Below are 26,237 nucleotides of genomic sequence, written 5' to 3'. Positions count from 1 at the left end.
GTGTGAAAGTCATACCACGCGGTGAATGCTTGCATATCATTTGAAGGACAGGCCAACATAATCCGTCCTCCCTCAGGCCAGACAGAGTGGATGAGAGTCATACACAGAGTTTAGTGATTTAGTGCTCCGTATGACTTTCATCTACGGCTTTCCGTCGAGGTCCCGGTCCAGCTGACCACACACAAACTCTCAGCAGACGTGCATGTAGCCGCTGCAGAATCTGGGTTGTGCACTTTATTAGCCAGCTGCGTGCCAGTTCGCTGTCAGGGGCTGATGAGCAAGCAGCCTGGTCTCACAGAAACACTGCCGAGCAAGCCAAGGCAGAGAGTCCGCCGTGGCTCTCTGCCTTGTTGTTTGGATGTCAGCCTCTCGGTTTACACAGAGCCATCCAGAAAGCCCTGGGAGACCCCGAGCAGGTCTGTAAATTATATGGAAACTTGGCTTCCGTTCAGTTATAAATCAAATTAAATGCAAAGCTGATGACCCGCTCACGGTTCACTGGGAATGGGGCCTGTATTGTCTGTGAAAGCTTCCTTATTGTAAACATTAGAGAAAGAGCATGGCAGCGGTGCAGCAGACCTCACATGAAACTCATACAAAGCCCTTAAGGTTATGTGTGATGTCACCGCGAGGAGTGGAAGTTCACATTCCCCATGTCTGCGTTTTCCTAGCAGACAAAATCACGGTGAATGAATACGTTGAGGCTGCCTTTGCCAAGCATTAGGATCGGTTTCGCATGATGCATATATATTGGTTCATTATCACCGAGTTATCTGTGAGCTGCATTAGCTCCCTCTCTCACCCCAGTTACCTTGAAGAACATTGGATTGTGAAATTGAACAATATAACCTGGGTGATCATGTCCTTTTCCCATTATGACTGGGGGTTTGTTGATAGGAGGATGGACTCTGTAAGATCAGCATATCCTGGTCTTCCCCTATCCCACTGAGACTATTTCCAGCCGTGCAGCCTCTTCAAAGGTCTGACCACCTTCCATTTGTCGACGAGTCACTGCCACATGACCACCTATGATTATGTGATGATATTATGATGCAGCATATTAGCCATGCCATGTTTGCGTTGCAAATGAAAAAGTTGTCAAAGTTTGCTGGAGATGAAAGTGCCTCACTAATCAAGTCATCTTTAATCTGTTCACAGTCAAAGCCCAGCTTCCATAGGGCAATGGCAAATGAAGCCGCAATAAGGCTTAGTTTGAAGACATTACCATGTTTTCATTTGGATCTGTTTGATGTTGCAGCCTCTGGTGGTTTGGACATTATTTCATGTCCATCATCAAAAAGACATCAAATGAGATGCTACATTCAAAATCAGATCACAGAGCTATTTTACAAAATGTGTGTCAGTGCGTGTGTGTTAGTATTATATGTGCTATGTATATGTTTTTTAACTGATTCTACCCAGGTTTTTTTGAAGGTTCGAGGGAAAAAGAGTGAGAGGGGGAAAAAAAACAGCTATATTAGAATGAAAAGGCGTTCTTGCAGACAAATGTTTATATTCCAGGATAGCAATCTTTAGCCAGTGCGGGAACTATGCATAATTACATTAGCACAGGCACAATGCAGAAGGAGTATTATATTTCCTCCGGGCCCCTGTAAATGTACAGCTTACATTCCTCTACATTTCACTCTGCAGCAGCAAGATAAAGAACATCTGAATGTGCCTCTGCATCGTTCCTGCTCTGCTGCCACAGTCCCGCTGTACCACACTGCACCGCCTTGACCGAGCTCGCCTCTCTGTGTGCATTTATGGTGGGAAATTAAGGCTGTGGTGGAGAGGGAGAATTCCTGCCTACACAGGCTGCAAAACAAACTGGAATCTGATTAGCTCGCACTGCTATAGCGAGTATCTTCTGCACATTGTGGATATTGTGCTTATAGGTCAAGTCGAGGTGTGTGAATGTGTTTGATCGCCTGTGTGTGTGTGTGTGTGTGTGTGTGTGTGTGTGTGTGTGGTGGGAAAAGGCTGCAGTTTCTCCCTATTCCACACAGTCACCACAATCAGACTTAGATATTTTTGGAGTTTTCTCCCAGCAAATCCCGCTGCACTGTGAGAATTAGCTTTTGTGTTTCATCTTGTTTCTTAGTTGTTATATAATCTCCTGATCCAATTATGCCAATTTGGCTGTGTTTGGTGAAATTTTGCTTTTTTTGTTTTAAGGCAGCTGCTCTTGCATCATGCCACTTTGTTGTCCTAATGCTTGTTAGAATATCACCACAACTCGCCCTTCCTAAGGAGAGCTAGTTAGAAAGAAACATGGGGTTCTTACACTTCCACAATGAAGCCTATTATAAGAGATTAAGGCCTTCGGCTTAAAATATGCTCCAGAGGCCTCTTTGAGTCCAGCTGAAAATGGCTTGATATAATTTTTAGCCCCTCTATGCGGTTCTGTGTGTGTGTGTGTGTGTGTGTGTGTGTGTGAGTGAGAGAGAGAGAGAGAGAGAGAGAGAGAGAGAGAGAGAGAGAGAGCAGCAGGAGTCTATAACATGTCAAAAATGATCCGTGTCTGAGCACTTTAGTTGTAAAACTGTCATACCTCGTAGGAAACACCTTCAATGACCTCAAAATTGCTCGGCTAACCTGTCACACCCATTATACAGTAAACAGCCTACAGAAGTGTGTGTGTGTGTGTGTGTGTGTGTGTGTGTCGGTGTGTGCGTGTGTCTGTCAGGGTTTCTCTGTTTCAGTGGTGATGCATTCCCATGGGACCCCGACATATTACTCTTATTAGTCCAAGGCTCTTGAGAGAAATTTTTCCAGATTTAAACAATTGGTCCCACAGTTTGGGCTGTTTGAGGCAGACCTTGGGAAACGAGAGCACAACATAATGATTGCAATTTTAAAAATGCGCGGCTGAATAAAACAAAATAGGCTTTAATTTGAAAATATCTGGATAAACTGCAGAACTTCAGCGCCGACTTCAAACATGTGGAAAACACATTTGGAAAATAAAATGTGATCTTTTTTTTTTTCTTTTTTTTTTTTTTTTACTTCAAAATGTCTCCATATCGACAATCAAGAGAGAGAGAGAAAGTGTCAAACATAAATCCAAAAGGTGAATGTCTGATAAACAAATAGTTTTTATTATTATTTGTCATTTAATTTTTTGTTATTAAATTTCATTCAATGGTATTTGCACATGGTGTACACACACACACACACACACACACATATATATATATAATCATAAAAGCACATTTGTACTTCTGGCATTTGCTGGTTTATCACAAAAAATGTTTTAACTGGCAGAGAAGAGACAAAATTAAAAAGATTTTTTTTTTTAATCACACACTGCTGGTCTCTTTCCTTCTTCTTCTTCTTCTTCTTCTTCTTCTTCTTCTTCTTCTTCTTCTTCTTCTTCTCCTTCTTCTTCTTCTTCTTTTTTATTTTTATTAATACCGCTTCAAATGCCATACAGTGTAAACCCAAAAATGGGATGAAAGTTGTACAAATGTTACGTTCAATCAAATTTGAGTCTTAGTCATTGTACAGCTGATAATGTGGCGGTGTGTATTTTTTATTTTTTTTTCTCCCTCTGTTGGATCAGTGAGAAGGTTTATGGTATTAAACAGCAGGATGCCTTTGACTAATGCTCTATTTAAAAGGGTCTTATTCACAGCTAATTTACTTACAGTTGCTAGAATCACTCACACAGGATGCGTACGGCCACTCCTGAACATGAAATACTGTAGTACAGTAGCATGTGGAGATAATTATGAAGCCAAGAAAATCAATGTCATGCTTCAAGTTGCATTGAAAAGATGCCCGAAGCAAAGTTTGTGTAGGCTATTGGTTTGGAAATCAAAGTGACAAGTTAAAAAAAAAAAAAGAGAGAGAAAGAAAAAAGAAAGAAAGAAAGAATAAAGACTGAGCCTCAGCGGTGAAACTGCCGGGCTTTGATGCTCTGCGTTACGTGGTGACATTTTGCTGTTCTCTTGAAGTCACTGAATGACCTGAAATGTAGGCTGTACTCAAACAGGTTTTAGAGATGTAAAGATGAACACACACACACACACACACACACACACAGACACACATACACACACATATACACATAAAAAAGTACAACAAAGTACAACAAAAAAATACATCACATTGCTTTTCCAAAGATGTTCTAAAATTTTCCACTCCCTCACAAAATATGTCTATATATATATATATATATATATATATATATATATATATATATATATATATATTTTAAACTGCTATTTAATAATAAAAGTTCACTTTAAAGGTTCATTCACTTTGAGTGGCTCTTAAATGGCACGCTCTGCAGTGATGCCAACAATCACTTTGCAAGAAATGCTGTTTTTTCGACATGGCAGACATCTTGTTTTAAGAATGAAACTTTAAGAATGCAACTTTGTTTTTCTAACCTCCTGAGCAGCTTCTGTCATTGTGCCCTTGAGCAAGGCATTCAGCAACAAAACCCGCTCTTCCTTATGAATGTGTGGAACTGTATGAATGCAGAAAAACACGTTAAGTCCAAATACTCTGGGTAGAAAAGGTTTTTATTTCTATTTATTTATTTATTTTTTACGTGTAATAATAAAACAAGAAATAACATATACAAGGCCAAAAGCTGAATGTTTCTCGGTGTTTTGTTTGCAAACAATCCGTTTCTTTTTCTTTTTCTTTTTCCTTTTTTTTTTTCATTTCTGGCATGGGAGAAGAAAAAACAAACAAGCGCTGACACTCTCGCACTCGACAGCAAAAGGGACAAGATCTGTTATGGAAAAAAGACACTCAGTGAAAGCTCCAGCGCTATGTTGTGCATTCTGCAAAAGATCATATTAAAAAAAAAAAAAAAAAGGCTTCACACAGTCAGAGGAAGATGTTTTCACTCCATACCGTTCTATATTATTTCTTTTACATTCCAGACTGTGGTTTTCTATATAGCGAGCACAATGCAGTGCTTGTCCAAGCCTTGGTCACATTTCACTTACTGCCCAAGTGCAATAAACAGGATGAAGTCATCTTCTTTGAATGATAAAATTGCATTTCAAGAACTCATTTCTCCAACTTGGGCACAGAAACAAGGCCAAGAAGGGTCTTTTTAGTGCAAGTATAAAGGAAACCCTCCTACGGTGCTCAGGGACTTGCGCTGTGTGCCCTCTTGTTTGTTTCCTTATCACACTGCCTTTCTAAATGTGGAAAGGTTTTGGCTAGGGTCTGTTTCAAGAGTGCTGAGAATGTGAATGCTCCTCATTTCACTGTTAACTAAATAGACACGATGCAACAAAAAAACAAAACAAAAAAAAAATAAAAATGAAAAGCCCATGGTGTGGGCAATATTTCTCTCATCTCAGAGTGAAAAGCTGTTTAGTGGAGAGTATCCTGTATTCACTGAGCTTGCTTGTGTTGCTGCCTATAAAAAATTCTATGTATATATGTGGCCTTGACAGTGAACTGTGGGCAAAAAGTGCTGCTGTGTATCTTTTCTGCTCTAAAGAACAAGGAAACTCGTTCAGCAGCTCCTAATTGGAATATAACGTTCTATTATACATATTCTGCCCTATTACATGTCCTTCTTTTATATAGCAACGTTGGAAATAAGCCATAATGAAGGCAAACTTGGCTCGAATTGAAGCCTCGCTATACATTTCTCCAATCATTAACAGGTTTAGAAGTCAGCATTGCACCTCTTGTTTCGACACACACACACACACACACACACACACACACACACACACACACACACACATATATATATATATATATATATATATATATATGAGATAAAATGCAGCTATACCATAGCATACTCGTGTTCTGTCTGTTACCTCCAGGCTGTTTTGACAGTGCTGGGAATGTTAATTTTCAGATTTGTTTTGGTGTTATCAACTTTTTAATCATGCGTATTAGGACCGGTGTAATTGAGAGCTGAAGACGCATGCATGCACAAATAGAACAAACACATATACGACATCAAATATAAATGCAACGAGTCAATAACACTCCCCTAACCCCTCACCGGTGCGTCCCAAAACCCGCCCCGTGCACCTCTGCAGCTGCTTGATCACAGATGAAGAAAACAAACAACAAACAATACATTAAATACCTGATTAAATAAATGAGTACCTTTCATTCAATAAATGACTAAATAATGTTATTGCATATTCATGCTCAAGCTGAATTGGGCTGCTTAGCTGGGAGTGTTCTGTCAATATGTAATTTAACACACTAGTCAAAGAAAATTTAATTTGAGTGTGAGTTCTTCATGATTGCATATTCAAAGCCGCTTTTGGATGATGTTAATGTGAGGAGAGAAAAAAAAAGAAATAGGCTACAGGACAAAGACTATTAAAGGGAATTAACAAAAAATGTATTAGGAAAATACACTGGAGATCTACAGTGGCGCTTGAACAAGAGAGGATTTCAGTAGGAAATTAAGTTGTCAAAATTATGATGCTAGCAGAATAGTTGTAGGGAAAAAAAGCCCATGGTGCTGCTTTTTTATGTTCACATGGGGTGTTGTTATATCATTTTTTCCTTTATGTTTTTTTTTTTTCCTTTTTTGTTTACCTAATATAAATGTCTGGTTTGTTCCTTTATTCCCCACCCCTTCACCACCAGTCCAAACCCCCTCCCCAGGTAAGATATAGGGATTGTCCTTGACCCTCCCTTCATTCTCAAGCAGCATTTCTTGTTTGTCCCTGGTGAATTTTTTCGGGTTTACCGGAGTTTAATGCACCATTAAAAAGCTGCAGCTGGAAAAGTGAACAGGAACATGTTTAACAACCTCACAAAGCCCCTAAAGCCAGCGCTGTCTGTGACCACCTCACGCAAAAGAGGAAGCAGTCGCTCAAACCCAAACGCTGCACGTCCATCTTCCGTGCACTGCTGGACGGATGCCACGCTCATTCTATATGCACTTTCTCTCTTTTTTTTTTTTCCTGCATGAATCCTACGAAAGAATGAATTTGAAAATGTCTCCTGACCACTGATAAAATGTTATAAAAATTAATCAAATTTGGGATTTGGGCTGTGTAAGACAAAGTAGGGACCCTGAAGGCATCCCAGAGAAATGGGGAGGACAAGGCTTCTGTTTTAGCTTATTTCCAGAGGGAGGGAGAGAAGGATCTGTCCTAAATGTATTACTGGACATATATTTTCTGGAGGAACAGCAAATCTTGGAGGAGCAGTCGAAGTCAAAAAAGATTCATTTCATCATAAAGAGGATATACAACCAGCCTGCATCCTGCAGTTGTGCTGGTCGATAATGTATGTGCCTGAAAAAATCAGGTCCCTTGGAAAAAATGAGCTTCCTAAGTTGTCCTTGGGTATTATATGCACCTATAATCTTTCTCCAGGACACAGGCCTATCGAATATATTAAGGGTGCCTAGAGAAGATTGTGAAGTGAGTGAGAGAGTGAGAGAGTGAGGAAGACAGCTGGGGTTTAGTGTGGGGGCTCAAAGGACCATACTGGTGATTTTGCATGTTTAACATAACATCTACAAAATTCAGATACTTCACATTTCTGCTAATGATTTCTCAAAACAAGCATTCATATATAATTCTTCCTACCTTTTATCCCCTAATTTATTTCCAGTCATTCCACTACAATATGAAAATGAACTTTCAAAGACTCACAATTTCTTCACACCAGTTTTCTACCACCGTAATAAAGTCGTCCACATTAGTTTTCCTAAAAGCAGCAGCACTGTTGTGTTTTGATGGCTTGAAACTCGGGTGGAGTGAAACAGTCTCTGTAGCACAAAATAGTCCCTGTGGAAAACATCTGCTTCACACAGCCAGTTATCAGCTCTGTGGTATATGAATGGTGCTGACTTGGTTTGCACGAGAAGTAGAACATTATAAAAGGGAGTGTTTCAATCAAAAATTCAAATTTGAAAATCAAGGGATTTTGATTATATGTTGTGAAATCTTCAGCATCTTTGCATGATTTGCAAAATGCCTTGCTACAATGGAAAATGCTGGTAAATTGTTGCCAAACATTCAAAATCACTGATCTGGTCCTTTAACCCCTATAATCCACCATTTAAAAATGGGTTATTTTAGTATACACAAATAAAAAAGCTTGTAATAGAAGAACTGTATAGTCAAAATGCATGTATGGGGCCTCAGCTGAAAGGGAAAATCAACTACTTTCTAAAAATGTGCTCATTTAGTATGTGGCAAAAACACAACCTACACTACATTAGCTCAAACATGCAGAGACAAAAAAAAATCAGGTGCAGGTTCTCATCTTCCATAACTAATTCCTGAATAGCAATAACTGGGTTCAGTGTTAGAACTATGACTATCACCGCATATCTTTTACATCATGTCAACCACATATTTGTGAAATTTTAGGGCTCTGGGCCTAACATTTTAGGAGATAGTGACTTTTTTATTTGTGGTGTCACTGGCATCCCCAAAACCTAACCATAACCCTGGTCTTTGCTGATTTTAACAGTATTTTATGTATTTAGGTATTTAACCACACACCAGGAAACAGATGCACACTTTAAATATAGAACAAGAACAAAAAATAAAACCTTTCTGTTCTCTGCGTATCTTTTTGAATCAGCAGACAAGAGGGTAACTGGCACAAAATTGGTGCCAACGTTCATATTAGATCCAAGGCCCTGGGGTAGCATTGTGTGTTATGAGTTCAGCGTTATTGCTGCCTTTGGGAGCGTTTGTTCTTGACGTAATGGCTTGTCAGAGGGAACCCTGACTTTCAATGAAGCACGAGCTGCAGAGGAACATCTTTTGTGACAAATAATTAAGGTTTTAACAAGACAGAGCTGGTTTCTAACACTGCAGAGAGCGAACACGTCCCTTCGCTGAGTTATTTAATAAATGAACTGCACTTTTATGACACATTGTATTTACTAAAGTGGACTGAAAAGTGAACAAAAACAAGATGATCTCAAATTTCAGTGTTACCCTTCACATTCATTGCTCTGCTTGACCGTTTGACATGCATAAACACATGCATCACCACCCTGGAGCGGGCACTCATACACATGCATCCACCGCACGCATGCACACACACACTCACACTCACACACACACACACACACACACACACACACACACCCTGCTGGACTTTGAAGCCTTGCGACCGTCATGTCCATCTTTTCAAACACTGTCCAGACAGGAGAAAAACCCTGGCCATCAGCTCTCCTCTCCCAACCTGTCCATCACTGTCACTCTGGATCAGTGGTGCAGAACCCATCCTTCCTCTCCCGCTGGTCCCTGCCGGACTGGACTTGCTCAGTCTAGCCCCTTATATCGCTGTCAGGAGTCCCAACTGACAGCCTGCTGCTGCAGCTGATTCCAGTTTGTTGGCCTTGCTATGCGCCGATGCCAGCAATCTGTGCTTTGGCAGTAGGTGGCTGTCTGGTAAGGCAAAGCTTTGATAGGAACAGTGATGGAGTTATTCAGATGGGCATCGTAACACCCCTCGGTGCGCCATCATGTGCAAGAAATAGCAGCGAGTTGGAATGGCGATTCCTGACATGACGTGCGAAGAGTCAAATCCTATATTTCACAGGCAGAGGTGGAAATGTGGCCAACACGCACATATGCTGCAGCTTCTCAACTACTTGACCAGACTGGACGGCACACCAGTGCTGTGTCTGAGCCTGAGCAGAGGCCCTTTCTTTCTCTCTCGCTCTCTCTCTCTCTCTCTCTCTCTCTCTCTCCGTGCCACATGTGTGAATTCTATCGTTGTGGCTGAGATTTCCAGAGAACTCTGGATCTTTCAAACAAACCACAACAGGCAGCAAACCCAGCTTCTCAACCTCCCACTGAGCCAGGGACAGTCAGCGGAGAAGTGAGAGTGGGGATTGGAATTTAATTACAGCCTTAAAGCCCTCAGAGTCCAATATGAGAGAGAGGGATGAGACATAAATCTACGGGGGTGCCTTTGTTTGTACGGTGGCTACAACAACAAAACCACCCAAAACCCATTGTGGAGACACTAAAGTCTGTAGAACTGTGCATCGGAGTTTGACAGATGAACAACCGGGCCATCACAGACTGTCAGACTCATTTACTCGTTCATCCCAGCTTTCTTTCATTAAAGTATTCATTTCTATTCTGTATAAGCATGAAAGGAAAACTCTGCTCCAATGACGGCCTGGAAGTAGCTCAGGCAAATATAGATTTGATTACCCACTCTGGGTGGCATACCAACCTATATATTTTACTGTACGATAGGGTGCAGCAGCACATTAGACTCTTAAACAACTGATAAAAAATGAGAAATATTTAACTTGTTTGCCAGCAAAAGAATGCCGAGGTAGGAAGAGTGTTCACCACTGATTAACTACTGTACAGGTTTAGCAAACTATGTATTTGTCTTGAAATACATCACCATGGGAGCCAAGATTTGTGGCTAAAATCAATCTGTCTTTTTCCACATTGCTGACTGTTAACGCAATTCCCTTGTGTCTCGGTGAAGGAACATGGATGGGCTATTACAAGGGAACCTATGGCCTTATGATTGGATTCAAAGCTGCTTTGGCTGATACATCAAGGGAATTTTCTGGGCGATGCATTGGCCAAACTGGCGGCAGAGCATAGAATCTGCAGAGTGAGTTAAAAGTCACAGGCCTGCTCCCAATCCATTGTATTTCAGCCAGGGTGGGGCACCAAGGATGAAAACCAGATTGGGCGCCTGCAGAGCTCCACATTCTGCATGAGGAACGAGGTCTGAAGGATGGCTTCTTTTATCTCACTTTACTCTTATCCTTCACATTTGTAACAGAGATACTGTAAGAACAACAGGAAGTGTTGCTCTAGCTCTCTGAACTCTACATTGATAGGTGTGACAGAAATGTTGAGGGCTTACATTTACAATCGTGTGGGTTGGAGTGTTACTCAGAGGGAGAAAATCAGGCTTGTGGCTCTGAGAGAGGTTGTCAGGGGGTGGGGCACCCTCTAGTGCAGAAATCCAGATGTAGGTCACTGCCAAAAAATTCCAAATTCCTCATGTTCTGGCCGACGTGGAGGCTGCAAAATCTTCCCCCATGTAAATAACGTCAGCAAATCACCCCCTACGTCCCGTTCATAAAGAATCTGGAGGCATTTAAGCTGAGACAGCCATGAGAATACAAACCGCATGTCTTTCTCTGTTAGGGTTTCTTAAATCACCTCGGTGCCGTTAAAACAAAAATATCAGGGTCCATTTTGACAAGGACAAGTCAGGCAGTGGACGTGGTCCATGACGTTCACCGAACTTAGGGAATAAGGTGGAGTAACCAACGTGTCAGCCATGATTGGCTTTGGCATCAACATCAGGCTAATATGCCTCTTCAAACTGGCTGGGGTTTCTCAACAAATTGTTACAAAATACTTCAGTCATTTTGTTTGTCTTGTCTTCAGGCATCTGTTTATAGAACTGGATAGTGTCCTGTGCTGAACTTTCCACCTTGGCTCTTCACTGATATTACTGGCGTTGTGCCAGGCCTTGATAAAAAAAAAAAAAAAAAAAAAAAAAAAGTCTCAAACCCTAGCATTTGATCTGAGAGCTCAAAGTTAGGACAAGTGCGGTGTGGGCAACTGCCATGGATACAGCAGGGAAGCTACAGGGAGTATTTTGTGGCCAAGACACCAAATGTTAATTCTCGGTCCACAACCAAAAAGAAGGATTCCGAGATGGCAGAGAGAAAGCCTGCAAAAAATGAATGCTGGTGAAATTGAGTGTCTCTAGTGGGTGCATGCCGATTCCACCTGTTTTCTATTCATTTGTGTAATCGCAGCCCTGCAAGTGTCATCATTCCCTCATTTCAGTTTGGGCTCCATTCCACCAACTCTATATCCATTTTTTCTGACACATGCAATCTCGTTCAACAAATGTGATGACTTTTTTTCCCCCAGGAGCTGCGAGGTGTTATCCACCAGATGTTTCGTTTTCAGCCCTTTCACAGAGACATTTTGATCTCGAGACGTAGCTTCTGAAGATGTTGTCAGAGTGGAGCTATGTGTAATGGCGGTGGGAAATGTGGAAATGTTCAAAACCAGGGAAACAATCCACATAAATGTTAATGTCGCGTAGTGGACCCAATAGCTACTTTGAGCTGTCACTTACTTGCTTGAGTTATTCCTCCTATAGTTTTAGCAGAGCAACGTCTGGACTTGATGCAGTAAACCGTTGGAGCACTTCACACTACAGGAGGGTCTTCTATCACCTGCAGCCACTAAAATTGGCCTCCATTAGAGTAATGTGTAACCTGCCTCAGCTTTAACTGCTAATGGTAAAACTGGGAGATACAGATATTTATTTCATCAGTGCATCAATTACCTTGTGGACCAGTAGTCAGAAGTTTAGGTTGCTACAGGAGAAAGGGTGCATTAGCAAAAATACACTGAGTGACCGAATAAGGAACCTCTCACATCAAAGGTAAGTTTTTATTTTTAAGTGTGTTGTACTGTATTAAATGAAAAAATGAAGTTGTAGAAAAATAAATACAAAAACAAATTTTAGCTTTTCAGCTCTTCAGACATGAGATATCAACCACAGTCCTCAATAAATCAGTCTTTTCAAATAAATCACAGTCTCTGTATAAATCCCAGTCTCTATCTTTTGGGTTGGCTCGCCACGACCACTGAGGTCCCGTTCTACCTTTACAGACACAGGAAGAATCCCCAGTAGAAGATGTCTTGCAGATCAATCACAGGAATCCATACAAGGGAAAGGAAAAGAAAAAGGAAAAGAAAAAGAAAAGACCCGGCCTATAAAGGCCAAAAAACAGGGTTACTGTACTGTTCACATAAACAAAATATACTTTTAAATTTAAATAAATACATATAAACACACATTTTTATGCAAATACTTTGTAACACCGCTTTTAACAATTATTTTAACCACTTTTTACTGTTAATTCATTGAACTGAATACATTTCTCAGTATTAACATGAGACAAAATGGCTGAACATTTCTTTCCCTCTTCTTTTCTCTACTGCTGGTCACGCTCAAAAAAAACAGAGCGAGGGTAAATATAAACAAAACACCGTAATATAAAACCCCTTTTTTTTCCTTAACCACCACATTCATAAAAATAATGCCTCATTGATCCATATTAACATCAGCAGAAACAACACATTTCACTCCATTTATCAGACTAACTTCAGTAAAAGTTACTCACCAGAGGCTCACGGTTCATATACACACACTCACTCCGGGCACAGGGCACAATACACGGCTCTCATCAGTTCAGGGTTCCACTTTTTAAGAGACAGGGACACGGGAGTTCAGTAATGTATAACCTTTACAATGTAGCAATGGATGTGGCTAATGACTGGAGTTAGCGCTAAAGCTAACGCTGAGTTAGCGCCAAATGCTAATCAACACAACTCACGTTCTCCTCCGCTTCTGTTGCAAAACACACGGTCCACTCATCTACCCACGGCAAAAAAAGGAAAGGCTCGCTCTCTGCTCTGACGATAAAAGTGACTAGACTTTGAATATCTGGCTCTCTCAGACTAAAAAACAGCATAGCCCATAGCAGGAGGCTAGCACACAGCTGCATCAGAGACGATCCGGCAGAGAGAGAGAGAAAAACCCGGAGCACCCAGGCATGCGCACCCTGGTGGCGTCTGAATGGTTACACATCACAGGAACTCCTCATGTCACCTGAATCTTTTACACTTGAGGAAGGCACTTTCGCCACACTTGAAATGAAATAAAATACTCTTTTGAAACAGATAAATGAACTTGTGTGTGTTGATCTTTTTAATCTATTTAACATATTTATGATTTTTAACCATAAATCCTATTTATTCATTTTATGCAAGACTGTCATTTATGTCACATGAAAAAATATGAATTTATTAATTTATTGATCTAATTAATTAACTGGTGGACTGGACTGTTAATAAGGCCTGGTAACCTGGGTTACACCCTCCCCTCCTAAAGGTGTGTATGTCCCATTACACCCATATGACTATGAAACGGCCTTGGGGTTATTCGGGGAGTATCTGTATAGCCATGGTTTTGGAGGGCATCGGCAAAGGCAAGGTTGAGGCCTTGGAAGAGTGACTGGACTATAGGCAGCAAGGGATTTCCCAGTTGACCATACTGCAGTCGTTCAGGCTGTTCTCTGTGCCTCTGGGAACGTCTGGGAACACTGTCACTCTCACTCTCTCCCGTAATGACTGGAGAGGTTATTCTTCCAGGCGTCCCAGCTGCTGCTCCTTCATTGGTTCTGTCCACTGACACGTCCTCACAAGGGTTGTTGACAAAGCATTCTTCATCCTTGCTACTGTCATTGAATGACAGGTCCGAGAAAACAGGAAGACTTTCATTCATGATGTTTGGTTCTGGGGCAGACTCTGACAGGCTCGGCTGGACAGGTAAGGTCTCATCCTCTTCTCTTGAAACATCAGGGGAGGTGTCCTGAGGTTTTCCAAACAGAGCTCTCCTCACTTTGGGGTCATCAGTTTCTCTGTGCTCTGAGCTGACCTCAGCTTCCAGATCCACAACTGCTGAGCTTCCTTTCCCTCCAGAAAAGTTTGATCTGTCAGAGCTTGGCTCATTTGCATCCCCAGGAGCTGGAGGTTCCTCTGATTTGGATGAAATGATCTCCACAGGTATCCACTGTACAGTTCCTCTTCCAGGTGGACATCCCTTCCTTCTGTCTTGTTTCTCCATGCTCAATGTCTCTCTCTTTCCTTCCAGGTCGACAGGACCAGGAAGTCCACCAACTAAAGTCTGGATTGATTGTTTTGTCTCCCCAAGGTGTCTCTCCCTTGCAGGTGTCGTCTCTGGCCGGGTCAAAAGTCGTGTCTCGATAAAGTCAGTGTCCATTGTCTCTCCAGGTAAGTAGTAGTGGTAGTTGATGTCTTCTGACTCTGAATCGTCATCTCCCACCTCAGACTCGGCTGTGACTTCGAGACGCGACTGTCTCCTTGTTCTAGGTTTGCTGATGGTCTGCTTTGGAGGTTGCTCAGGCTCAGCAGCAGGTAAGAATCCACATGGCAGCAAAAGATCACGGTGCAAGGTGCGAAGCGGTCCATCTTTTCCCTCTGGCTTGACAGTATACACAGGTAGGTCGCCAGCACGTTTGAGCACCACGTGCACGTCTGGTTCCCATTTGTCGGCCAACTTGTGTTTCCCTCTTATCCGAACGCTCCTCACAAGGACACGATCTCCTGTCTCCAGAGTGGACTCAACGACTCTCCTGTCAAACCGTTGCTTGTTGCGCTCAGCTGTCTTTGAGGCGTTTTCCGCTGCAACTCGGTAGCTTTCCTCTAGGCGGCTCTTTAAGTCATGCACGTACTGGGAATGTGACTTTGGTTCACAGCTGGAGGGTAGGCCGAATGCCAAATCAACTGGAAGCCGTGGTTGTCTGCCGAACATTAGTTCGTAGGGGCTGAATCCGGTCACGTCATTCCGCGTGCAGTTATACGCGTGCACCAGAGGCTTGACAAATTCCTTCCAGTGGGATTTGTCCTTGTTTTCAAGAGTGCCCAACATCTGGAGGAGGGTCCTATTGAATCGCTCCACTGGATTCCCTCTGGGGTGATAAGGAGTAGTCCTAACCTTCTGGATGCCGGCGATGGAGCACAGTTCTTTAATGGTACGAGATTCGAAATCTGGACCTTGGTCACTCAGAAGCTTTTCTGGAAACCCATAATGCACCAGGAAATTTTCCCACAAGCACCTAGCCACCGTCTGGGCTTTTTGGTTCCGTGTTGGTATCGCCACTGCGTACTTAGTGAAATGGTCTGTCAGCACCAATATATCCTTTGTGTTGCTCCGGTCAGGCTCCACCGACAGGAAGTCCATGCAGACCAGCTCCAAGGGCCTGCTGGTCTTGATGTTACACAGAGGGGCTGCCCTTTCGGCTGGAGTCTTCCGGCGCACACAGCGTTCACACATCTTGATCTTCTGCTCTACATAGGCAGACATTCTAGGCCAATAGAAGCGTGACCTCATGAGGTCGAGGGTCCGCTCTATGCCTAGATGGCCTAGATCATCATGTAGGCCTTTCAGTGCGGTGGCTCTGAGTTCGGTTGGTAAAACCAACTGGTGTGTGACTCGTCCATGTTCTAGCCGTGCTCTGTACAACACTCGACCTTTCAGCTCTAGACGCTTCCATTCTCGGAGCCACAAAACAAGATCTGGAAGTTCATGTCTGAGGGCAGGTGAGGGCATGTCTCCAGACTCCTTGTGCTCAATGACCACTCTCAGATCAGGATCGGCTCTCTGCTTTGCTCCCATCTCCTCTTCAGTCCAATGACCAATGACAGGGAGTCCATGATCATCTTCCTGCTGAAACCCACTGGGCAGAGCATCGGAATGGACGGCGAGGGATTCGACAAGTGTGACTGATGGACATGTGGAGGTGTTGTGAGACCACTCAACATCATGCCTCTCACATATGGCTCTCACCGCATCTGGAAGAACAACATCTGGAGTCTCCTGCTCCTTCAGGTAATGTAGAGTGAATTGTTTAATCCTCTCACGCTCTTTCCTCGACACAGCATCATCCTGAAGCTCTCCATGTGGTCGACGAGAAAGTCCGTCTGCATCCTGATTCTGAGTTCCTGCTCTATACTGGAGCTTGAAGTTGTAGGTCGATAGAGCTGACAACCACCTGTAGCTCGTGGCGTCCAACTTCGCAGAAGTCAGGATGTAAGTTAAAGGGTTACTGTCAGTGACAACCGTGAAGTCGGTACCGTACAAGTAATCACTAAACTTAGCTGTGACCGCCCACTTAAGTGCGAGGAACTCCAATTTATGAGCGGGGTATTTCGCTTCACTCTTCGTCAGTCCTCTGCTCGCAAAAGCTATAGCCCTCATCTGTCCGCCTTGTTCTTGATACAACGCTGCACCAAGCCCTGTCGTACTTGCGTCAGTGTGAAGGAGGTACGGGAGTTTGGGGTCCGCAAATCCCAAGACAGGTGCGGTGGTGAGCTTGTCGATGATCTCTTCGAATGCCCTCTGACATTCTGGAGTCCACCTCTTCCCAAAGGACTCTCTCGGATGGAAGTACAGGTGAGTTTTTCCTTTTCCTTGGCTGTGTTTCTTGAGAGGTGGGTACCCAGCTGTGAGGTCATTTAGGGGTTTGGTGATCTTCGAGTAGTTCCTCACAAACCGTCGGTAGTACCCCGAAAAACCCAAGAAGGAGCGCAGCTGTTTGAGGTTCTCGGGTACTGGCCAGGTCTTTAAGGCCTCAATCTTCTGTGGGTCCGTCTCAACTCCATGCTCAGACACAATATGGCCAAGGTACTTAACAGAGGTTTGAAAAAACTTACATTTTTCAGATGACAACTTCAAACCGTACTCTTTAAGTCGGTTGAGGACCTGCAGTAATCTTGACTCATGTTGCTCCAGGGTATCAGAGAAGACTATGAGATCGTCGATGAAGACCAGCGCCTCCTTGCGGTTGAGATCGCCCACACACCTCTCCATCAGTCGCTGAAAAGTACTCGGCGCGTTGGTAACCCCCTGGGGCATTCTATTAAATTCCCAGAAGCCCAGTGGGCACACGAACGCAGTCTTCTCTTTATCAGCCTCTTCCATTTCGACTTGGTAATAGCCCGATTTTAAATCAAGGACTGAGAACCATTTCGAGCCGGTCAAAAGAGAGAACACTTCCTCCAAGTTTGGCAGAGCGTATGCATCTCTTATGGTCTGGGAGTTGAGTTTTCGGAAATCGATGCACAATCTCACAGAACCATCTTTCTTCCGCACGACAACAATGGGAGATGCAAAGGGGGACTCGGACTCACGTATGACACCAGAATCTAGCAGCTCTTGAAGATGTTTCTTGACTGCATCGACATCATGTGGATGGATAGGTCTGGGTCGGTGCTTGAAAGGAGTGTTGTCACTCAACTTGATGTGATGTTTTACCTTGCTGGTATGACCGAAGTCCATGTCGTGCTGAGAGAAGACTTCAGGCATACTATTGAGCAGCCTGGTGATTCGCTCTTTCCACTCTGATGGTAAGGGGGAATCCCCAAAATCGAACTCCATCCTTTTGGTTTCAGAAGTGATTGAATCGGCGGAGGGCTCCTTCCCCATCACCTGCTGAACCGCGTGAATCTCAGCCAACACTGTCCTTGGAGGGATGGTGATGTCATGTTGGGTCTCATTCCTCAGCAGGATTGACATTGAGCAAGGCCGCTTGACAGGTAAGGTGCACAGGGAGCTAGCCACCAGCAGCCCGCCAGGAAGAGACGACACAGACGCGGCCTCCACAACAACCCACTTATCCTTGTGAGCACCACTCATGTGAACCTGCCCTTCCACAGCGACGGTGCTGCCCGCTGGCACCACTTTGTGGGTGTTGTTTCGTGCTTTGATCAGCCCCAAAGCTCCAGTACTTGCCTGCTTTCTCCGTACTTCCAGGATTTTCAAAACCACTCTGTAGCCAGGAAGGAATGACTGAGGGCGACAATCATGCTCTTCAACATAGCTGGAGTAGAGGACATCTAATGAGTTGGTGCCGATGAGGATTAGAGGCACACTGCTCACATCAGGGACAACCAATACCAATGTAGGGACTTCAGTCTCTTTGCCCAAAAACTCCTCTGGAAACATCAGGCTGAGTTCTACATACCCAAGGTAAGGCACAGCCTCTCCATTAGCTCCCTCTACTTGCAGCTCTACATCCAAAAGATCATCCAAGGATTTCAAGGAATGATGGGACAGGTGGGTCTGGAAAAATGACAGCGGGATGGTGGTCACCTGAGATCCCGTATCTAGTAGGCAGTTAGCTTTATGGCCTTCAATGATGACTTGAGCAGTGCATTTTGTTCCAACCAGCTTGGGCGGCAGTATGGTGGATGAGGTGTTAGCATTACCACACTTGCTAACCACTTGCTTTGTTTTCCTAGGGCGCTTGGTTGCTCTTTTAGTCCCCGTTTGCCCTGCAACAGGGGCTTCTAGTAGTTTAACTGCTGGATGCCAGTGCTGTCATTTTGCTGATCCCATTGTCTTTGTCTCTCTTTCAGCAGCTGTCTCTTTTCCTCAACCAGAAGAGGATTGGGTTCACTCTCACAGTTGACCGCCAGGTGAGCATCTTCGCCGCAGCGGAAACAGTACCACGGGCGGGGCCTGCTGGTTGCTGTCGACCCTGAACTGGACTGTGTGCTCACTCTCTTGTTAGGTGACTGATGTTGAGCTGTGATGGAGGAGTCTCTTGAGAATGCAGGCGACGGTATCTGATGGCTCTGGACTTGGGCTGGAGTCACCTGTGCTTGGAGAAGAGCAAGCTGACGTTTCAATGCTTTAATCTCTGTCACTTCTTGGTGCTCACTTTTAGCTCCATGAGCTGCTTTCTTCATATCAGCTACTTGTGCTTGAACATCAGCAATCTGCCTTTTCAATGTGCTGATTTCAGTTGTGTCAGGACAGTTGACTTTGGCTTTTCGTGGAGTTGTAGTCTGCATGGCAGCGACCTGCGCTTGTATCTCGTTAAGCTGTTTCTTTAAGACTTCAGCATCAGTTGCTTCTCTCTCAGGTGTGGCACAACTGCATGCGGCTAACTGCTGTGCTGCAGCTCTGAACTTTGGGACAGCAGGACTTGGTTTGTGTAGCCCGAGGTGTTTTTTCATGCGATTGTGTTTACCTGCCTGTTTGTCTTCTTCTGTTCTGACGAGGAGCACTAGCTCAGCGAAGGAGGGCGGTGCATTTGTTTTCCGCTCCAGCTGGAGATCAGCAATCAATCCATCATTCCAGCAACCTCGACAGAACTGCTTCAGGAGGTAGCGGTTTCGTTCACTCTCTGCGATGCCACCACGTCTGACTGCAGCACTCAGAGCAACTTGCAAGCGGTTCAGATAGTCAGATGGCTTTTCATCGTTGTTCTGCAGTGTCCCCATAAACTTGGCCAACAGCTCATCTCCATCCTCCACAGAGCCATAGACTGAATCAAGCAGCTGAAGGTACATTGATGGCAAGGCTTGAGGGCTGACATGCTTGATGACATCAGTGGCTGGAGGCAATAGGCTGTCTAAGATCTTGCGGGTTCTGTGCAGGTCAGACATGGAAGGATCTGTTAAGAACAAGTCAACATTTGCTCTCCAGGTATCATAATCAAGTTCACTGTTTGGACGGGGAGACTTGCCAGAGAAGGGTCTGAGGCGGAATGAAGAGTGCATGGGAGACATAGCTTCATTAGCTCGCATGACATGTTCAACAACGACCCGTTGTACAGCAGGAGGATTGACATCATTCATGGTAAGTAGTGAACGTGTGACTGTAGCACTGTCATCATTACTACTGGCTTTGATGGGCAGGGACGCTGAATGTTGAGCGTTCATGTTAGCAGCCATGCTTGGTGATGGAGCGGCTGTCAACACAACAGGCTGCGACTGACCATTCACACTGGTAGGTAAGGATGTTACCTGTGGGCTCTGAGCAGCGGCCTCGAGCCTTTGCAAAGCTGGTGTTGATGCTGCTTGGACATCACCTCTCCATCCACGCTGACAACGCCTGGGTGAAGGAGACGGTGGGAACACAGTTGGCAAGCTCCTGACTATCTCAGGTGAGACAGAGCCAAGCAGGAGAGAGGGCTGCTGCATGACCTGTGATGACACTTTAATATTCACAATCTCTTGACCAGTTGCATCAGAGGTGTTTATTTGAGAGTCTTCGACTGATGCAGTGTCAGCAGGGAGATTCACGCCTTTTCCTGCACTTATCTTCATCAGTTCTGCTTGGAGTACACTTTCAAATGACTTTCCACACTTATTTGCAATGGCTTGCAGTTCCTCAAGGTACCCCTTGGTGGCGCTGCTGCTAGCAGTGCTAGTGTAGACACTATCTAAAGAACGCACTTTAAAGGTAACATTTGCATCTGCTGAGCTGAGATACTCTTTTGGCAGTAGGGGTCTAAATGTTTGCATTGCAGAGCTATCTGCAAATTCCACAATGGAGCAGAGATGATACTCTGATTCTGGATCATCAATAGTTAGCACTCTGTTAATAGAGCCATAGCGTTTTAAGTGGCTCTCAAGCTCCTCATCAACTACAGTTTGAGTTAACCCATAAACAATAACTGAGTTACGAACATTTATCTTTTCATCTTTCACTATGTCCATTTTACTGTATTTCTTACCTTTTACTCGTGTCACTCAATAATACTCCACTTTCTCCTGGCTGGCTAGCTCGCCAAGTTTCTGTAACCTGCCTCAGCTTTAACTGCTAATGGTAAAACTGGGAGATACAGATATTTATTTCATCAGTGCATCAATTACCTTGTGGACCAGTAGTCAGAAGTTTAGGTTGCTACAGGAGAAAGGGTGCATTAGCAAAAATACACTGAGTGACCGAATAAGGAACCTCTCACATCAAAGGTAAGTTTTTATTTTTAAGTGTGTTGTACTGTATTAAATGAAAAAATGAAGTTGTAGAAAAATAAATACAAAAACAAATTTTAGCTTTTCAGCTCTTCAGACATGAGATATCAACCACAGTCCTCAATAAATCAGTCTTTTCAAATAAATCACAGTCTCTGTATAAATCCCAGTCTCTATCTTTTGGGTTGGCTCGCCACGACCACTGAGGTCCCGTTCTACCTTTACAGACACAGGAAGAATCCCCAGTAGAAGATGTCTTGCAGATCAATCACAGGAATCCATACAAGGGAAAGGAAAAGAAAAAGGAAAAGAAAAAGAAAAGACCCGGCCTATAAAGGCCAAAAAACAGGGTTACTGTACTGTTCACATAAACAAAATATACTTTTAAATTTAAATAAATACATATAAACACACATTTTTATGCAAATACTTTGTAACACCGCTTTTAACAATTATTTTAACCACTTTTTACTGTTAATTCATTGAACTGAATACATTTCTCAGTATTAACATGAGACAAAATGGCTGAACATTTCTTTCCCTCTTCTTTTCTCTACTGCTGGTCACGCTCAAAAAAAACAGAGCGAGGGTAAATATAAACAAAACACCGTAATATAAAACCCCTTTTTTTTCCTTAACCACCACATTCATAAAAATAATGCCTCATTGATCCATATTAACATCAGCAGAAACAACACATTTCACTCCATTTATCAGACTAACTTCAGTAAAAGTTACTCACCAGAGGCTCACGGTTCATATACACACACTCACTCCGGGCACAGGGCACAATACACGGCTCTCATCAGTTCAGGGTTCCACTTTTTAAGAGACAGGGACACGGGAGTTCAGTAATGTATAACCTTTACAATGTAGCAATGGATGTGGCTAATGACTGGAGTTAGCGCTAAAGCTAACGCTGAGTTAGCGCCAAATGCTAATCAACACAACTCACGTTCTCCTCCGCTTCTGTTGCAAAACACACGGTCCACTCATCTACCCACGGCAAAAAAAGGAAAGGCTCGCTCTCTGCTCTGACGATAAAAGTGACTAGACTTTGAATATCTGGCTCTCTCAGACTAAAAAACAGCATAGCCCATAGCAGGAGGCTAGCACACAGCTGCATCAGAGACGATCCGGCAGAGAGAGAGAGAAAAACCCGGAGCACCCAGGCATGCGCACCCTGGTGGCGTCTGAATGGTTACACATCACAGGAACTCCTCATGTCACCTGAATCTTTTACACTTGAGGAAGGCACTTTCGCCACACTTGAAATGAAATAAAATACTCTTTTGAAACAGATAAATGAACTTGTGTGTGTTGATCTTTTTAATCTATTTAACATATTTATGATTTTTAACCATAAATCCTATTTATTCATTTTATGCAAGACTGTCATTTATGTCACATGAAAAAATATGAATTTATTAATTTATTGATCTAATTAATTAACTGGTGGACTGGACTGTTAATAAGGCCTGGTAACCTGGGTTACAAATGCAATAATGTATTCACTCGCTATCTATCCTAGAAGTATAGTATGTCAAGATAACAAGGTTACAAGGTACAGCCAAAATTCAGGTGAGGCCATTGTCTTGTTAAAGGCGCACAATGCAAAATTTCTAAAGGTTGATTTAAGATGAGACTTAACTGACAAAAAAAAAAAAAAAAAAGGAATAATCACATTATTTATCAGAATTTATCAGTGTTTATTTTGTACGTTGAAGTGTCCTCATTTAAATGTACCCTTTTGGCAATTTTGCAACCTTTTGGCTTTGATATATGTAAATTATAATTACCAAACATTAAAAAATGGTTCTATCATCAGTCTACAAAATATCAGCTCATCAAACAGCAACCTACCTGAGCTAATTAGGCGGAGAGTAACTTCTGGTGTTTCTGCATAGCTTTGTGGCTATACACCAACTCACCAGTTTCCCCCCCTCTTGATGAAAACACCCTGTGAATTTAGCTCTAAACAAAGTGTAAAGGGTGCCAGTGCTCTCATGACATGTATGAACTGTGACATGTCAGCATGACTGGTTGTATTTATCCCAGCGTTTAGTGCAACTGACCAGCCCTGCAAGACTGCTGATGCCAGTCACTGAGGTTAATTAACTATCTGGAAACTATTTCAGTCCTGCCAAGTTTGTGTCACTTCAGGTATGTCTCCATTTAATGTCTTCCGTTCTAAGTATAGGTGGCTGGCACCGGCTCAGAATGCTTTTTTCCGCTGTGTGTAATTATAATGACAGCACAGAGAATGCAATAATATGGAAAGGTCCCCAAAAACAGGTTTCACTTACAGGTTCCCAAGAACTGTGTGTTTTGCCAAAACATGTAATGACAAACATTATTATGATAAGGGCTCTCATGTATTAATTTGTCATGTGTTCCTGTACAACAGAGACCAAACACATCAACGGCACTTTCTGCAGTTTGTCGTTTCTCATCAACAGTTTTCAAAGGGTTTGTTTGCTGGGATACTGTCAGCACATAATTTGCTCTTTTCTTTTGGAATTGAAATCACTACCATGATTATTAAAACTTATGCAGTAGTTTCTAGGTTGTTTCCAAGCAAAGGCCCAGCTGTGTATTAGTATGCTCTGTAGTGTGTATTCAAGTCTTGGCCTTCTTTGTTTAGTGTATTAGCATAATCAAATATCGCTTGAAACACAGTTGTCATATTGGTGCATTTCTTGTACCTGAGATGTGTTGATGTTATCACTTCTGTTGAGACAGTTATTGCAGCACATTTCATTGGGGGACATCAAAGCTCCTGTTCTCTATGTAAAACAGGGTAAGGCTCCCGGCAGCTTCCTATCTGTAACTCAGTCAATTGCCACTTCACAATGGGTTTGGGATTTCTGCCACAACAAAATGTATGAATGTGTCATATTGTCAAATTTATCAGCACACACTGTAACGCTGTGCATACATGAATTTACCATAATTACATTCAATGAGGAGATGTGCATAAAAAAATCTCATTGTAAGAAAAGCTTTTGATATGTACCCTGTCACACTAATTTATTGTGAATGTACAGTGAAAGGGAAACTTGATTTAAAATATGATTCGTGGGGTGTCATTTTTCCATCTATATATGAAAATTACATTGAAGACAGTTGATTTCAGAACACTAACCACATTTTTTTTTCACCTCTAATGTCACGTCCAGCATTTACATAAATGCAGAAGGCATTGGGCTCACTTTGCATGTAGCAGAACACCAACAGCATTTTATTTAAAGAAATATTCTGATGTTTTTAAAAGCGGGGGCATCATTAAAGAAACATCCTAAACTATTTATGCAGTCTGCAGTAAAATTAGAGCCCCTTTACTCAATGTTTTTGTCTTTTCCACATTAACATACAGACATGAAAACACTAAACTGTGGCCTCCCATATGTATGATTAAAATCAAGCAAATGGAGCTATTTTGCATTGCTTTTTATGTAATTACTTTGTGTTCAGCATTCAAGTGTATGTGCATGGAGGGTTAGGGGGCAGATCGGTTAGGGTACATGGGTGAAACTGGATTATTGCCCACAAATTCAAATTGTAGACTGTTTTTGCGCTGTTCACAGTGAGTGATTGCTGAGTGTGAGACATTAGTTATGCTGACTGCAGAGTCATAAATAATATTTTACTGTGGTGAGGATATGTGTGTCCGTTGGCATGACATCTGGGTTTTAATTCTCAGAGAAAAAGCCCATATCTGCATGATCCTACTAACGCAAGCCATCTGAAGAGAATACAGATGAGAGATGGTCCCTCTATCCTCCCAGAACCTCCTCAAACAACATTGCAAAGCAACACACAGTGACCTTGGTTGATTAAACATTCCTCTCTGGTCTGTATTCTGAAAGCCCAGCCTTCAGCATGTGTGCCTACTGTATGGTGTGTATGCACTGAGCACCTACAAAGGTGCTGGACTGTGAAAGGGGATTTGAAATGAAATATTTTAACAGTAGAGTGGCTCACACTGTCTCTGTGGCTGATTTGGGGTTTGTTTGAGGATTGATATGCATGCATATGATTGGTGATATATGTGTGTCTGCAAATCAATATGATTTCATTGCACGATCATGGCCTCTGTGGGACTTATTATCATCACTCATTTTAATGAGGTAGCAAGTGATGGGGCAACAAGATCACTAAGAGTAATGTTCCACTGGGAGAGTGTAAAGACTGCCACCAGATGGTTTGGTTGGGAATGACTGGAATACCAAACAGTTATGCCGTACATGCAGAACCATTTCAGCTGCAGCGATAGGTAGCATAATTTGTGCTATGCTTTCTGAAACACAGCTGAGACAGCCTATTACTGGTTTGGTAAAAAAAAAAAAAAAAAAAAAAAATACAGTTGAGGTAGCACACTCTAAATAGAACCATACTTCTGAAACACATGACATTTTCTATTTAATTGGACATATCTCTATCACATGCATGCCATAATGAGCTGAATAATTTCATGGGTTAGAAAAAACACTAGTGTAGTCCAAGGGTCTCTGTACTGAGATCTCAGCAGTGCTGACAGTAACATTTCATATTGATAACCTGCAGTACAGGAGATATATCATATAGGCAAGGCTTATCCCTGGTTTAATTTCATAGCAAATTGTTGGCTCTTTGAAGCCTTCAGTTACCACACGGTGACAGCGGAATTGGTCTATTTAATATCAGTTCCACTGTCACTAGACCCACTAGTCCTTCAGCAGCCTCAAGCCCTCTGAGATTGGAGAGGAACAAAGGGAATATGAATTAAGTTTGTAACTGAGCTGGCCCCTGGCATATGACTGAATTCAACAGTGCTTTATGCGGCTTTCATCTGATTCTGGCCTGAGAATACTTTGTCTTAATTACAATGGTAGCAGGCAGACCCAGGCTACAAAAAGATCTTGAATATAGGAAGCAGAGGTATCAGGAGAGCAAAAAAAAAAA

The 26,237-nt window shown here is 42.8% G+C and overlaps 2 long non-coding RNA genes across 2 annotated transcripts; both read right to left on the bottom strand.

Annotated features, from left to right (window-relative positions):
• Positions 1-12,427: 12,427 nt before the first annotated feature.
• On the bottom strand, positions 12,428-13,602 carry LOC115375271 (uncharacterized). The gene is made up of 3 exons (XR_003929698.1): positions 13,340-13,602; positions 13,127-13,205; positions 12,428-12,713 (listed from the first exon to the last, which is right to left on the bottom strand). It is a non-coding gene; the product is annotated as an uncharacterized LOC115375271 (long non-coding RNA).
• Positions 13,603-21,336: 7,734 nt separating this feature from the next.
• Positions 21,337-22,542, bottom strand: LOC115375520 (uncharacterized). The gene is made up of 3 exons (XR_003929721.1): positions 22,249-22,542; positions 22,036-22,114; positions 21,337-21,622 (listed from the first exon to the last, which is right to left on the bottom strand). It is a non-coding gene; the product is annotated as an uncharacterized LOC115375520 (long non-coding RNA).
• Positions 22,543-26,237: the final 3,695 nt, after the last annotated feature.

The sequence above is a fragment of the Myripristis murdjan genome, chromosome 17, assembly GCF_902150065.1.
Source record: "Myripristis murdjan chromosome 17, fMyrMur1.1, whole genome shotgun sequence".
Classification (NCBI taxonomy): domain Eukaryota; kingdom Metazoa; phylum Chordata; class Actinopteri; order Holocentriformes; family Holocentridae; genus Myripristis; species Myripristis murdjan.
The sequence above is the reverse complement of the archived record's forward strand: the minus strand, read 5'-3'. Positions and strand labels throughout refer to the sequence as shown.